This window comes from Macaca thibetana, chromosome 4 (genome assembly GCF_024542745.1).
Source record: "Macaca thibetana thibetana isolate TM-01 chromosome 4, ASM2454274v1, whole genome shotgun sequence".
NCBI classification, from domain to species: Eukaryota; Metazoa; Chordata; class Mammalia; order Primates; family Cercopithecidae; genus Macaca; species Macaca thibetana.
The window spans coordinates 117,855,106-117,868,155 of record NC_065581.1 but is presented as its reverse complement, the minus strand read 5'-3'; the positions used below and the strand labels follow the sequence as shown (position 1 = coordinate 117,868,155).

General features: G+C 35.1%; 1 protein-coding gene across 3 annotated transcripts in view; it reads left to right on the top strand.

Annotated features, from left to right (window-relative positions):
* ADGB (androglobin) overlaps positions 1 to 13,050 on the top strand; it is a 235,959-nt gene that overhangs the window by 115,581 nt on the left and 107,328 nt on the right. The gene's annotated exons all lie outside the window — the stretch shown is intronic.

The window sequence follows — 13,050 nt, the reverse complement described above, 5'->3', positions numbered from 1 at the left end:
AATATGTAATGTCTTTCTAACCATCCACATTAATGGATTCATGAAATTTAACTATGAGCTTCATTGGAGATCAGATTAGGAAACCCTGTTCTAGGATATGAATCTAGCAGTCTAGTTAATAGGACATTCATTCATCTGCTTGACCCTACAATAAAATGCCAAACCTTTTTCCGAATGGGTGTAGTAATACCCACGCCTGTCAGTACCAAGAGTTTTCTTTATGACAGCATTTGGTAATGTATGATATTTGCTAAAGTGGTGGCTATAAAATGGTATTTTGTTTTTATTAGAAATGCATAATTTATCGACATATTAACCCATATATGCCTGAGGTTGCAATTTTTCGAATTTGAAAAATCAGACCTTGGCAATGACCTTGAGCAGCAGGATGTTTAGCTTTCCAATGCAAAACAAATGTAAAGAAATCTTGCTTCCATTTATGTACCTCTCCATCCCATTTTCACCATTCTGCCCTCCATAGGAAACTTTCAGGATTTTTTTCTTTTTTTTTTTTTTTTTTTTTTTTTTTTTGAGACGGAGTTTCGCTCTGTCGCCTGGGCTGGAGTCAGTGGTGCGATCTCGGCTCACTGCAAGCTCCGCCCCCCGGGTTCACGCCATTCATTCTCCTGCCTCAGCCTCCGGAGTAGCTGGGACTACAGGCACCGCCAGCACGCCCGGCTAATTTTTTGTATTTTTAGTAGAGACGGAGTTTCACCGTGTTAGCCAGGATGGTCTTGATCTCCTGACCTCGTGATCCGCCCGCCTCAGCTTCCCAAAGTGCTGGAATTACAGGCGTGCGCCTCCGTGCCCGGCCGAGGATTTTTTAATGTAAATGCAAAGAAACATACACACAGTATTTCACAAATTCCTTTTTTTTTTTTCCACTCAAAATTCAATAATCTTAAAACAATACTTAATATATGCTGGAGATATTTCAGTCTATACCTAAAGAGTATCTTCATTCTGAAAGCTTCATAATTTTTTATTATGTAAATTAACCATAGTTTATTTCTATCAATTTGTATAGATGGAATCTTGGGTTGATTTTACTCTTTTGCTATTGTAAATAATACTGCTATGAATGAATTTGTACATGTAGTGGGATTGTTTGGTCAACAAATAAAATTCTATTAGAATTTTAAAATAATTATTGCTAAATATACATGATAAGATTACACCCAGGTTGTACGAATGTTTCCTTATAGCCACATGGAGTGTGTAGAAGTTTTATAAAAATTTTGCCAATCAGATTGGTAAGAAAAAGTAGTTCATTTTGCTTTTCCATTGAATTGATTGTTATTGTGACTGAACATCTTTGTATACATTTACTGCTATTTCTGTTTGTGCTACTGTGCAATGCCTGCTTATATCTTTTGCTTAATTTCCGTTTGGGTTGTATTCCTGTTTAACCAATTCATAGATATTCTTTGTGAAATACGGAGACTTATTCTTTATTAGCTATGTATTTCGTATGTTCTAAGTTTATCTTTTCAATCTTATTTATGTCTTTTTAAAATTTATTTTTAATTTATAAAAAATTTTATATATTTATAGTGTAAAACATGATGTTTTGAAATATATATATAGCTGAATAACTAAATTGAGCTGATTAATATATGTATTACTTCACGTTCCTCTCATTTTTTGTTGTGAGAACACTAAAATCTTCTGTCTTAGCAATTTTCAAGAATACATTAACCATAGGCCCCATGTTGTAAACTGAATCTCTTGAATTTATCTCTACTAACTGAAACTTTGTATCCTTTGACCAGCATTTTCCCAATCACCCACACCCAGCCCCTGGTAACTACCATTCTACTCTCCACTTCTTTGAGTTCAGCTGTGTTAGATTCCACATGTAAGTGAGATTATGTGGTATCTATTTTTCTGTGTCTGGCTTATTTAACTTCACATAACGTCCTCCAAGTTTATCCTAGTTATTGCAAATGATAAAGTTTCTTTTTAAAGGCTGAATAGCATTCTATTTTTTATATATACCATATTTTCCTTATTCATTCATCCGTGGATGGACAATTTGTTTGATTTCATATTTTGGCTTTGTGAATAACGCTATAATGAAGATGGGAAGGCAGGTATCTCTTTGCTTTTTGACACACTAATTTCATTTCCTTTGGATACACACTCAGAAGTGGGATTGCTGGATCATATGATTGCCCTATTTTAGGGTTTTTTTTTTCAACCTCCATACTGTTTTATACAGTGACTACACCGTTCTACCTTCTCACCAGCAATATACAAGGTTTCCCTTATTTCCACGTTCTTGCTAACACTTACCTTTTGTCTTCTCGATAACAGCCATTTTAACAGGTGTGAAGTGATAGCTTATTGTGGTCTTAATTTATGTTCCTCGATGATTAGTTATGTTGAGCATTTTTTTAAAACATGTATGTTGGCCATTTATATGTCTTCTCCTGAGAAATGCCTATTCAGATTCTTTGCTTATTTTTCAGTTGGGTTGTTTCCTTGTTGATGAGTTGTTTGAGTTCCTTATATGTTTTGAATATTAACCTCTTATCAGATGTATGATTTACAAATATTTTCTCCCATTCTATAGATTGTCTCCTTATAATTGTTTCCTTTGCTATGCAAAAAGAAACATTTTAGTTTGATATAATTCCTTTTGTCTGTTTGCGATTGTTGCCTGTGCTTTAGGGACTAAAACTTGTTGCCCAGGCCAAGATCTTGGAGCTTATCCCTTGTGTTTTCTTCTAGTAGTTTCATGCATTCAGCATACATTCAGGTCTTACAATTAAGTTCTTAATCCATTTTGAGTTAATTTTTGTATATGGTATGAGGTGACTTTCCTCTTTTGTAAATGGATATCCTAACATCATTTACTGAAGAGACTCTCCTTTCTTCCATTGTGTGTTCTTGTCAATCTTTTTTGACCATAATAGCTTGAATTTATTTTTGACTCTCTACTCTGTTCCACTGGTCTATTTATTTTGAAGTCAGCTAGTGCAGTGTCTCCCGCTTTGTTCTTTTGCTTTGGCTATTTTTGTGGTTTCACATGGATTTTAGGATGTTTTAATATATCGGTGAAAAATCTCATGAGAATGTTGATAGATTATATTGAATCTGTACATTGCTTTGGCTAGTGCAGCCATTTTAACAATATGAATTCTTCCAATTCATGAACATGGGACATCTTTCCATTTATTTAAGTCTTATTTTATTTCATCAATATTTTATTTTATAGTATTCAGAATATAGGTTTTCACCTCCTTAGTTCAATTTATTCCTAAATATGTTTTGGTAGCTATGGTAAATGGAATTATTTTACTGATTTCTATTTTTGTTTTTTGTATGTTGATTTTGTATCCTGCAACTTTATTGAGTTTATATATTAGATCTAACAGGATTTTTTTTTTTTTTTTTTTTTTTTTTTTTTTTGAGACGGAGTCTCGCTCTGTCACCCAGGCTGGAGTGCAGTGGCGCAATCTCAGCTCACTGCAAGCTCCACCTTCCGGGTTCATGCCATTCTCCTGCCTCAGCCTCCTGAGTAGCTGGGACTACAGGTGCTTGCCACAGTGCCTGGCTAATTTTTTGTGTTTTTAGTAGAGACGGGGTTTCGCCATGGATCTAACAGGATTTTTAATGGGGTTTTAAGGGGTTCTTATATATAAGATTGTATTATCTGCAAAGAGGAAAATTTCAGCTTCTTTCTTTACAGTTTGAGTGCCTTTTCTTTATTTTGCCTAATTGCTCTAGTTAGGACTTTAGGTGACATGTTGAATAGAAGTGGTTATTTTCCTTGTCTTACTCTTGATCTTGGAAGTAAAGCTTTCAACTTTTCACTGTTGAGTATGTTAGCTATGAGTTTGTCATATATGGCCTTTATTGTGTTTAAGTACATTCTTTATATTAGTTGTCAGTTGAGAGTTTTTTTTTTATCATAAAAGGATGTTGAATTTTGTTAAATGCTGTTATTACATCTATTCACATGATTGCATGGTTCTTGTCTTTTATTCTTTTAATGTGGTATATCATATTTGTAGATTTGCATATGTCAAACCATCCTTGCATCTCTGGGGAAAATCCCACTTAATCATGGTAAATGATCTTTGTAATGTGCTGTTGAATTATGTTTACTAGTATTTTATTAAAGATTTTTGCATGTATGTTCATCAGGGATATTGACCTAAGGTTTATTTTCTTATAATGTCCTTGTCTGGCTTTGGTATCAAGATAATGCTTGTCCTGTATAATTAGTTTGAAAGTATTCCCTCTTTGTCAGATTTTTTGGAAGAGTTTTAGAAGGATGGTAGCAATTCTTGTTTAAATATTTGGAAGAATTCAGCAGTGAAGTCATAAGGTCCTGGACTTTTCTTTTATAAGAGACTTTTTATTTTAAGATATAGGGTCTTTCCCTGTTGCCAAGGCTGGAGTGCAGTGGCATGATCATAACTTACTGCAGCCTTGAACTCCTGGGCTCAAGCAATCTTCCTGCCTTACCCTCCCAAGTAGCTGTTACTACAGGCATGCACCACCACACTTTTTAAAAAAATTACAAATAGGGTCTTCCTATGTTGCCTAGGCTAGTCTCAAACTCTTCGCTTCAATCCTCCTGGCTTGGCCTCCCAAAGTTCTGGAATTACAGGCATAAGCATTGCACCCGGCCAACATGGGTTCAGTTTTTTGTTTTGTTTGTTTGCTTGCTTGTTTGTTTGAGATGGAGTCTCGCTCTGTTGCCAGGCTGTAGTGCAGTGGTGCAATCTGGGGTCACTGCAACCTCTGCCTCCTGAGTTCAAGTGATTCTCCTGCCTCAGCCTCCCAAGTAGTTGGGGCTACAGGTGCATGCCACCACACCCAGCTAACTTTTTGTATTTTTAGTAGAGATGGGATTTCACCATGTTGGTTTCGATCTATTGACCTTGTCATCTACCTGCCTCAGCCTCCCAAAGTGCTGGGATTACAGACGTGAGCCACAGTTTTTATTACTAATGTAATCCCCTTGCTCATATTGTTCTGTTCAGATTTTATATTTTTATGATTCAGTCTTGGTAAGTCGTACATGTCTAGAAATTTGTTTCTTCTAGGTTATCCAATTGGTTGTCATATAATTATACATAATAGATTCTTAGGATTGTTTGTATTTTTGCAGTATCATTTGTAATACTTCCTTTTTTATTTCTGATTTTGTTTGAGTCTTCTCTCCTTTTTCTTAATTAGTCTAGCAAAAGGTTTGTCAGTTTCGTTTATCTTTTCAAAAATCAGCTCAGTTTTCTTTTTTCTTGTTTATTTCTGTTCTGAGCTTTATTATTTCCTTTCTTCTACTAATTTTAGGTTTAGGTTTAGTTTGCTTTCTTTTCTTCTAGTTCCCTGAGGTGTAGCCTTAGGTTTTAAATTTGAAATTCTTCTTTAAATTTCCCTCTTAGAGTTTCATTTGCTGCATCCTATAAATTTTCATATATTACTGTGTCAATTTTCATTTGTCTCAAGACATTCTAAAAATTTCCCTCTTAATATCTTGTTCAGAAGTACATTGTTTAGTTTCCATGTATTTGTGAATTTTCTGAAATGCCTCCTGTTATTGATTTTTAGACTCATTCCATTGTGGTTATAAAAGGTAGCTATATTATTTCAATCTTCTTTAATTTGTTAAGACTTGTTTTGTGGCCTAACATATGAGTATCCTGGAGAATGTTCCTTGTGAGCTTGAGAAGAATGTGTATTCCACTGCTGCTAGATGCAATGTTCTGTATATATCCATTAGGTCCGTTTGATCTAAAGTGTAGTTTAAGTCTGATGTTTTCTTTTTGATTTTTTGTCTGGATGAGTTATCCTTTGCTGAAAGAGGAGTATTGAAGACTCCAACTATTATTGTATTGCAGTCTCTCTCTCCCTTTGGATCTATTAATATTGCTTTATACATTTAGGTGCTCTAATGTTGGATGCATAAATATTTATAATTATTGAATCCTGTTAAGCAATGGACACCTTTATCATTATGAAATAACCTTCTTTGTCTCTTCTTTACCGTTTTTGGCTTACTGTCTATTTTATCTGATCTAAATATCGCTATTCCTGCTCTCTTTTGCCTTACATTTGCATGGAATATCCTTTCCCATCTTTTTATTTTCAGTCTATATGTGTCTTTAAAGGTGAAGTAAGTCTCCTGTAGGCAGTAGATAGTTGAGTCTGTGTTTTAAATACATTCTGCCACTCTATTCCTTTTGATTGGAGAATTTAATCCATTTACATTCAAGGTGATTATTGGTAGGTAAGCACTTACTACTGTTATTTCATTTTTTTTTTTTTTTTCTGGTTGTTTTGTAGATCCTTTGTTCCTTCTTTTCTGTTTTCCTTTGTGGTTAGGTTATGTTTTCAGTGGTTTGCTTTGATTTTGGGTATCTACTATACGTTGTAACTTTATGAGTACCATGAGGCTTACATAAAACATCTTATGGTTGTAACAGCATATTCTAAGCTGATAGCAACTTAACTTTGATCGCATACAAAAACTCTACACTTTTACTCTGTCTCTCTTATGGTTTATATTTTTGATGTAACAATTTACAATCTTTTATATTGTGTATCCCTTGACAAATTATTGCAGTTATTATTATTTAAAATATAATTTTTCTTTTAACATTCATACTAAAGATGTAAGTGATTTAAACATCACCATTACAGTATTAAAGTATTCTGAATTTGACTATGTACTTACTTTTACCAGTGAGTTTTATACTTTCATTTTTTTAATGTTACTGATTACCATTCTTTTCTTTCAACTTGAAGAATTCCCTTTAGTATTTCTCGTAAAACAGGCCTGGTGGTGATGAATTCCCTCAGCTTTTGTTTGTTTGGGAAAGTTTTTATCTCCACTTCAGTTTTGAAGGACATATTTTTAAAGTATAGTATTCTTGCTTAGTATTATTTTTCTTCAGTACCTTGAATATATTGTCCCATTCTCTCCAAGCCTGTGAGATTTCTACTAAGAAATTTGCTGATAAATTAGAACTCCTTATTTGCTTCATTTCTCTTGCTACTTTCAGAATCCTCTCTTTGTCTTTGATTTCTGACAGTTTGATTATAGTATGTCTTGGTGTATAGTTATTTGGATTAAATCTGATTTTGAAGACCTTCTACCTTCCTCTACCTGGATATATATAACTTTCCCCAGATTTGAGAGGTTTTCTGCTATTATTTCTTTAAGTAAGTTTCTACTCCTTTGTCTCTGTCTTCTCTTTTTTGAACTCAAATATTTGCTCTTTTGATACTGCCCCATAAACCGTGTAGTCCTTTTTCATTCCTTTTCTTTTTTCCTCATTTGAGTACATATTTTCTAATAGCCTGTCTTCAGTTTCACAGTTTCTTTCTTTTGCTTATCTGCTTGATTGATTCCGCTGTTGACCTTCTCTTTCATTTTTTGTTTCATTTCATTCATTATACTTTTCACCTCTAGAATTTGTTTAATTTATTAAAATAATTCCAACCTCTTTGTTAAGTTTCTTGTCTTAGTTGTTCATTGTTTTCCAGATATCACTTAATTGTGTTTTGGTATTTTTTTAAGTTCACTGAGTTTCCTTAAAACAATCATTTCACATTTTTGTCAGGCAGATTATAACTCTCTATTTCATTAGAGCTGGCTTTGGTGCTTTATTTTGTTCTTTTGGTGGGGTCATGTTTCCATTATTGTTCTTGATGCTTGTAACCATGTGTTGGTGTCTGTAAATTTAAAAGAGTAGTAAATTATTCTAATTTTTGCAGACTGACTTTGTCTTTGAAAGCCCTTCACCAGTCAGATCATCTGGAGATTTCTGACAGGTTGCCCACAGGCAGGTTTGTTACTGTATTCCTTGAGCGGTCTGGTCTAATGCCTAGATCAGCAGGTGGGCAACCCTGGCACTTGGGTCTACAGGATTGGGCCTAGAATGTGTGTCCCTGGAAACCAGCCTGAAATCTGGGTCTACAGAGGCTAGACTTATGCTGCATAGACCTAGAGTACCAGATTCTGCAAGGGTGGGCCTGGGGCCTCAGTTTATGGGGTCCAGCCAGCCACCAGGGTCTACTGGGTGGCCTGGACCCTAGGCCTGGTAGGGATCTACTTTACTGCTTTACTGGTCCAGCCTGTGTTTAGGTCCAAGGCAAACTCCAGTCTTTACTTCTTTTTTTTCTTCTCCCAAATAGAGGGTATCTCCTTTGCCTGGGACTGGGAGTGATGTGTGTGATGCAATACTGTCCTTCCTACCCTCTTCAATGTGTCTTATTTCTGTGCCACATTCAGTTGCTATAACCTTTCACCAAGTTTCTTTAGCTCTTATGAAGATATTTTCTTATGTGGATTATTGTTTAAATTGATGTTTTTGCAGGGGGCAAATACAGGAAAGTCCTGTTCTGCCCTATGACTGCTAAGAGCTCCTGAATATTGTGTCTTTGTATAAACAAATTATTTGTATTTTTAATGTGGTTGAATTTATTTATATATTCATGTACAAATCTGGTTCCTTAAACCAGATCTAGAAATCTCAATCATATATAATCATATTGCATATATATAATCATATTATGATTATATATGATTGAGATTTCTAGATCTTATTTAAGAAATTTTCCCTATTCTTAGGTCATAAAGCTATTTTTCTAATCATCTTGTACAATGTTATAGTTTTACTTTTATAAAATCCAATTAATTTGGAGCTGATTTTTGTGTATGATATAAAATGATGAATCCAATTTTATTTTTTCCCATATGGATACACAATTAATTGTTTTTAGAGGAATTCTTATGCAACTTTTAAACTTTATTATGAAATTTCAAGCCATTACAATATGATAATGCTTGTAAATATAATTCTAAGTTATAATAATAGATTCTTGGAGATGAAAGGTATCCATAAACTGATGTTCCAATTCATAATGAAACTTTGAAAAACTCCTCTTTAATTGGTTTGGCTTTTATTTGTTGAATGTGATAGCGTATGTGATGGTATAAGATATCTGGAGGTTACATCATCACATACAGATCAACAAATCTATTAGTGTTAATTAGAAAGTAGAGACTAATAGGTGATTGAGGAGAATGAATATCTGTCAACATTTTTGAAGTTTTTTTTAATTTAAATTATTGATTGCATTAGTTTTAAAGAGGTAAAGATTATCCAGAAGATCATCATAAAATAATAGCCAGTGTGCTCTACACCTACTCATTTTTCAGTCTTCTTCTCAAGAGTCATGCACTTTTATTTTATTTAACTATTTCTTCTGGTATGTATCTCCATAATTCTAAATAGTAGGCTTCATGAGGGCAGAGAAATTGATTTTATTATATTTTGTTTCTCCCTCAGCACCTGTGAAAATGCCTAGCATATAGCAAACACCATGACATATTTGTTGAATGACTACATGCTATTATATCTTGATCTGTTAATTTAGAGGTTATCTCTTGACTTCCTGTCATGGGAGGTAAGGATTTAGCACACCTAAACTCACTTACTATCCCATATCTACACTTTCCCCTGTCTTCAAGATTTTGTCATTTCATAAACTTTGGTTGAATCAACATTCTTGTTTTGTAAGGATTATTACTGCTGAAGCAAATACTATGACATTTCTTACACAAGGTTTTATACAAGCAAATTACTGCACTTTTTCCTTTGCTCACTTTACTATAAGAAGTATTAGGCCGGGCATGGTGGTTCACGCCTGTAATCTCAGCACTCTGGGAGGCCGAGGAGGGTGGATCACAAGGTCAACACATCGAGACCACGGTGAAACCTCGTCTCTACTAAAAATACAAAATATTAGCCGGGTGCGGCGGCGGGCGCCTATAGTCCCAGCTACTTAGGAGGCTGAGGCAGGAGAATGGCATGAACCTGGGAGGCGGAGCTTGCAGTGAGCCGAGATCGCCCCACTGCACTCCAGCCTGGGGCGACAGAGCGAGACTCCCTCTCAAAAAAAAAAAAGAAGCATTAGTAGGTCTTTCCAAACACTACAAAAATTAAAATATCTCTATACATCATTTTCTACATAGTCAAATACATCAAATATTTTATAAATGCCAGTTCTTTTTTTTTTTTTTTTTTTTTTTTTTTTTTTTTGGAAACACCACCCATGCACTCTTTTGCTGTCTTGCTTCAGTGCAAACTGAGAGAACTTTGCTCCTGGTACCTTTAGACTTCCTTTTGTCTCTCCCCTAATTTTAGTTTAGCATATCTTCCAATACTTCCTCAGAAAAGATGTACAGGAAGTAAAATATATGAGAACTTGCATGCTTGAAGATGCCTACATTCCATTCTCCCACCTAATTTATATTTTGGCAGGATATAAAATTCCAATTTAGAAGTCATTTCCTCAAAATTTTAAAGGTCTTATTTAATCTCTTATCTTCTAATTTTAAGCATTGCTCTTGATTTAAAGATGACATTCTGGGTTAGGCATGGTAGCTCACACCTGTAATCCCAGCATGTTGGTAAGCTGAGGCAGGTGGCTTGCTTTAGCTAAGGAGTTTGAGACAACCTGTGCAAGATGGTGAAACCCCATCTCTACAAAAACAAACAAACAAATAACAACAACAAAAAACCCATAAACATTAGCCAGGCATAGTGGTGCATGCCTGTTGTCCCAGTTATGTGGGAGACTGAGGCAGCAGGATGGCTTGAGCCCAGGAGTTTGAGGCTGGAGGGAAATAAGATCATGCTACTGAACTCCAGCTTGGGCAACAGAGCCAGATCCTGTCAAAAAATAAAAATAAAAAAAAAGGCATTCTGATATTCTGATTCTTAATCTTTTATATGTGACTCTTTTAGGACCTTATTTCCATTCTTGGCATAATGAAATTTCACTCATTGGCCTTGGTATGGGTTTTTTTTTTGGTTTGAGACATAGTCTCACTCTGTCACCCAGGCTGGAGTGCAGTGGCGTGATCTCGGCTCACTGAAACCTCCACCTCCCAGGTTCAAGTGATTCTCCTGTCTCAGCCTCCCAAGTAGCTGGGACTACAGGCACCCACCACCAGGCCTGGCTAATTTTTTTTGTAGTTTTAGTAGAGATGGGTTTTGGCCATGTTGGCCAGGCCAGTCTTAAACTCCTGACCTCAGGTGATCCACCCACCTCGGCCTCCCAAAGTCCTGAGAGGCGTGAGCCACCGTGCCTGGCCCCGGGGCTTTGTTTTTTTAAACAGGAATTATTTTGCATACTCCATGAAACCCTTCAACCTGAAGTCAAATTCTTCAGTTCTGGAGAATTTCTTTATACCACTTCCTCGATCATTTTCTCTCCTCATTTTTCTCTGCTTTGTGGATCTTCTATTACACTACCTTTCTCCCAATTTACTCTCTAATGTACTTGATTTTTTTCTCATTTATTTAAATATATTTATCCTTATTTATTTTAAATATTTTAAAACTGTTTAGTTTTAGTAAAATACACACAACATAACATTTGCCATCTTAACCATCTTTAAGTGTGCAGTTCAGTAGTATTGAATGCGTTTTCACTGTTGTACGACTGATCTCCAGAATTCTTTTCATTGTGCAAAAGTAAAACTCTATCGGCATTTAAAAGCTTATGATTCTCCCCTCCCCACAGCTCATGAAAACCACCATTCCACTTTCTGTTCCTACAACTTTGACTATTCCGGGTACTTCACATAAGTGGAATAATAAAGTATTTCTGCTTTTGTGATTGACTTATTTCACTGGGCATAATGTTAATGTTCTCAAGCTTCACCCATGTTTGTACTTGTGGCAAGATTTCTTCCGTGTTTACGACTAAATGATATTCCATTGTATGTGTATATCATATTCTGTTTATCCAGTTATTCCTCAATTGATATTGGGTTGCACCAACCTTTTAGATATCGTGAGTAATGCTACTGTGAATTTGGGCGTACACTTATCTCCTTGAGACTGCTTTCAGTGCTTTTGGAAATATATCTAAGAGTGGAATTGCTGGATATGGTAATCGTTTGAGGAACCACCACACTGTTTTCCATAGTGACCACACCATGTCACATTCTCAACAGTGCCTCTCAAATTTCTCTACATCCTTACCAACATTTATTATTCTCTGTGTGAATTGTTTATGGTAGCCACCTTAATGGGCATGAAATGGTGTCTCATTGTAATTTTGGTTTGTATTTCTCTAATGATTCATGATATTGAGAATCTTTTCATGTGCTCTTGGCCATTTGTATATCTTCTTAGAAGGGTCTATTCAAATTCTTTGCCCATTTTTTAATTGCATTGTTTGGGTTATTTTGTTGTTTTTGTTCTTTTTAGAAATTCTATGTATATTCTTATATTTTCATCTTACCAGATATATAATTTGCAAATATTGTCTCCCAATTTGTAGGTTGCAGTCTGACTCTGTTGATTGTGTCCTTCAGTGTACAGAAGTTTTCTTTTTTTATTTTATTTCAACTTACTTATTTTTTATTTGTGTTGCCTATGCTTTTGGAGTCATATGTAAGAAACAATTGCCAAATCCAGTGTCATGAAGCTTCCTTCTATGTTTTCTTCTATGAGTTTCGTAGTTTGTATCAGCTTCAGTGCCTAAAGCTTGTATTGTTTATTCCACTTATTCTATTTTTAGTTTCTAAGAGCTCTCTCATTTTTTATTTTTTGTAGAAGTTCCTTATTTGATAGATGAATATCCTCTTATTTTTCTACTATTACTAATCTTTTAAAAATTGCTCCACATAATATTGTTTCTGTTTTCTATGAATCTTGCCACCCACAATTGTTAGTGTCTTTCTTTCATATAAGAATCTCTCCTCAATTGTTTGCCAATACTTTGTTGTACATATATATTTAAGAAATTTAAGGCACCAAATAGTTGCTGATTAGAAGCAGCTCAATGGCATGGCCAGAGTTATCAACTGTTGGCTCTAACTTAAGATAATTGAGGATGAGTGAGTTTTATATGGAGGTAGGGCTGGCTGCTAAAGTGCATCTTGCAGCTTGAGCTCTTTTCCCTAACTCTGGTGAGTTTCTCCAGTTAATGGTCCTCTAAGGTTGATCACAGGGAATGGTATATACTTGTCCATCCATGAAGGCCAAGCACAGGGAAGCTGAGAGTCTCAGC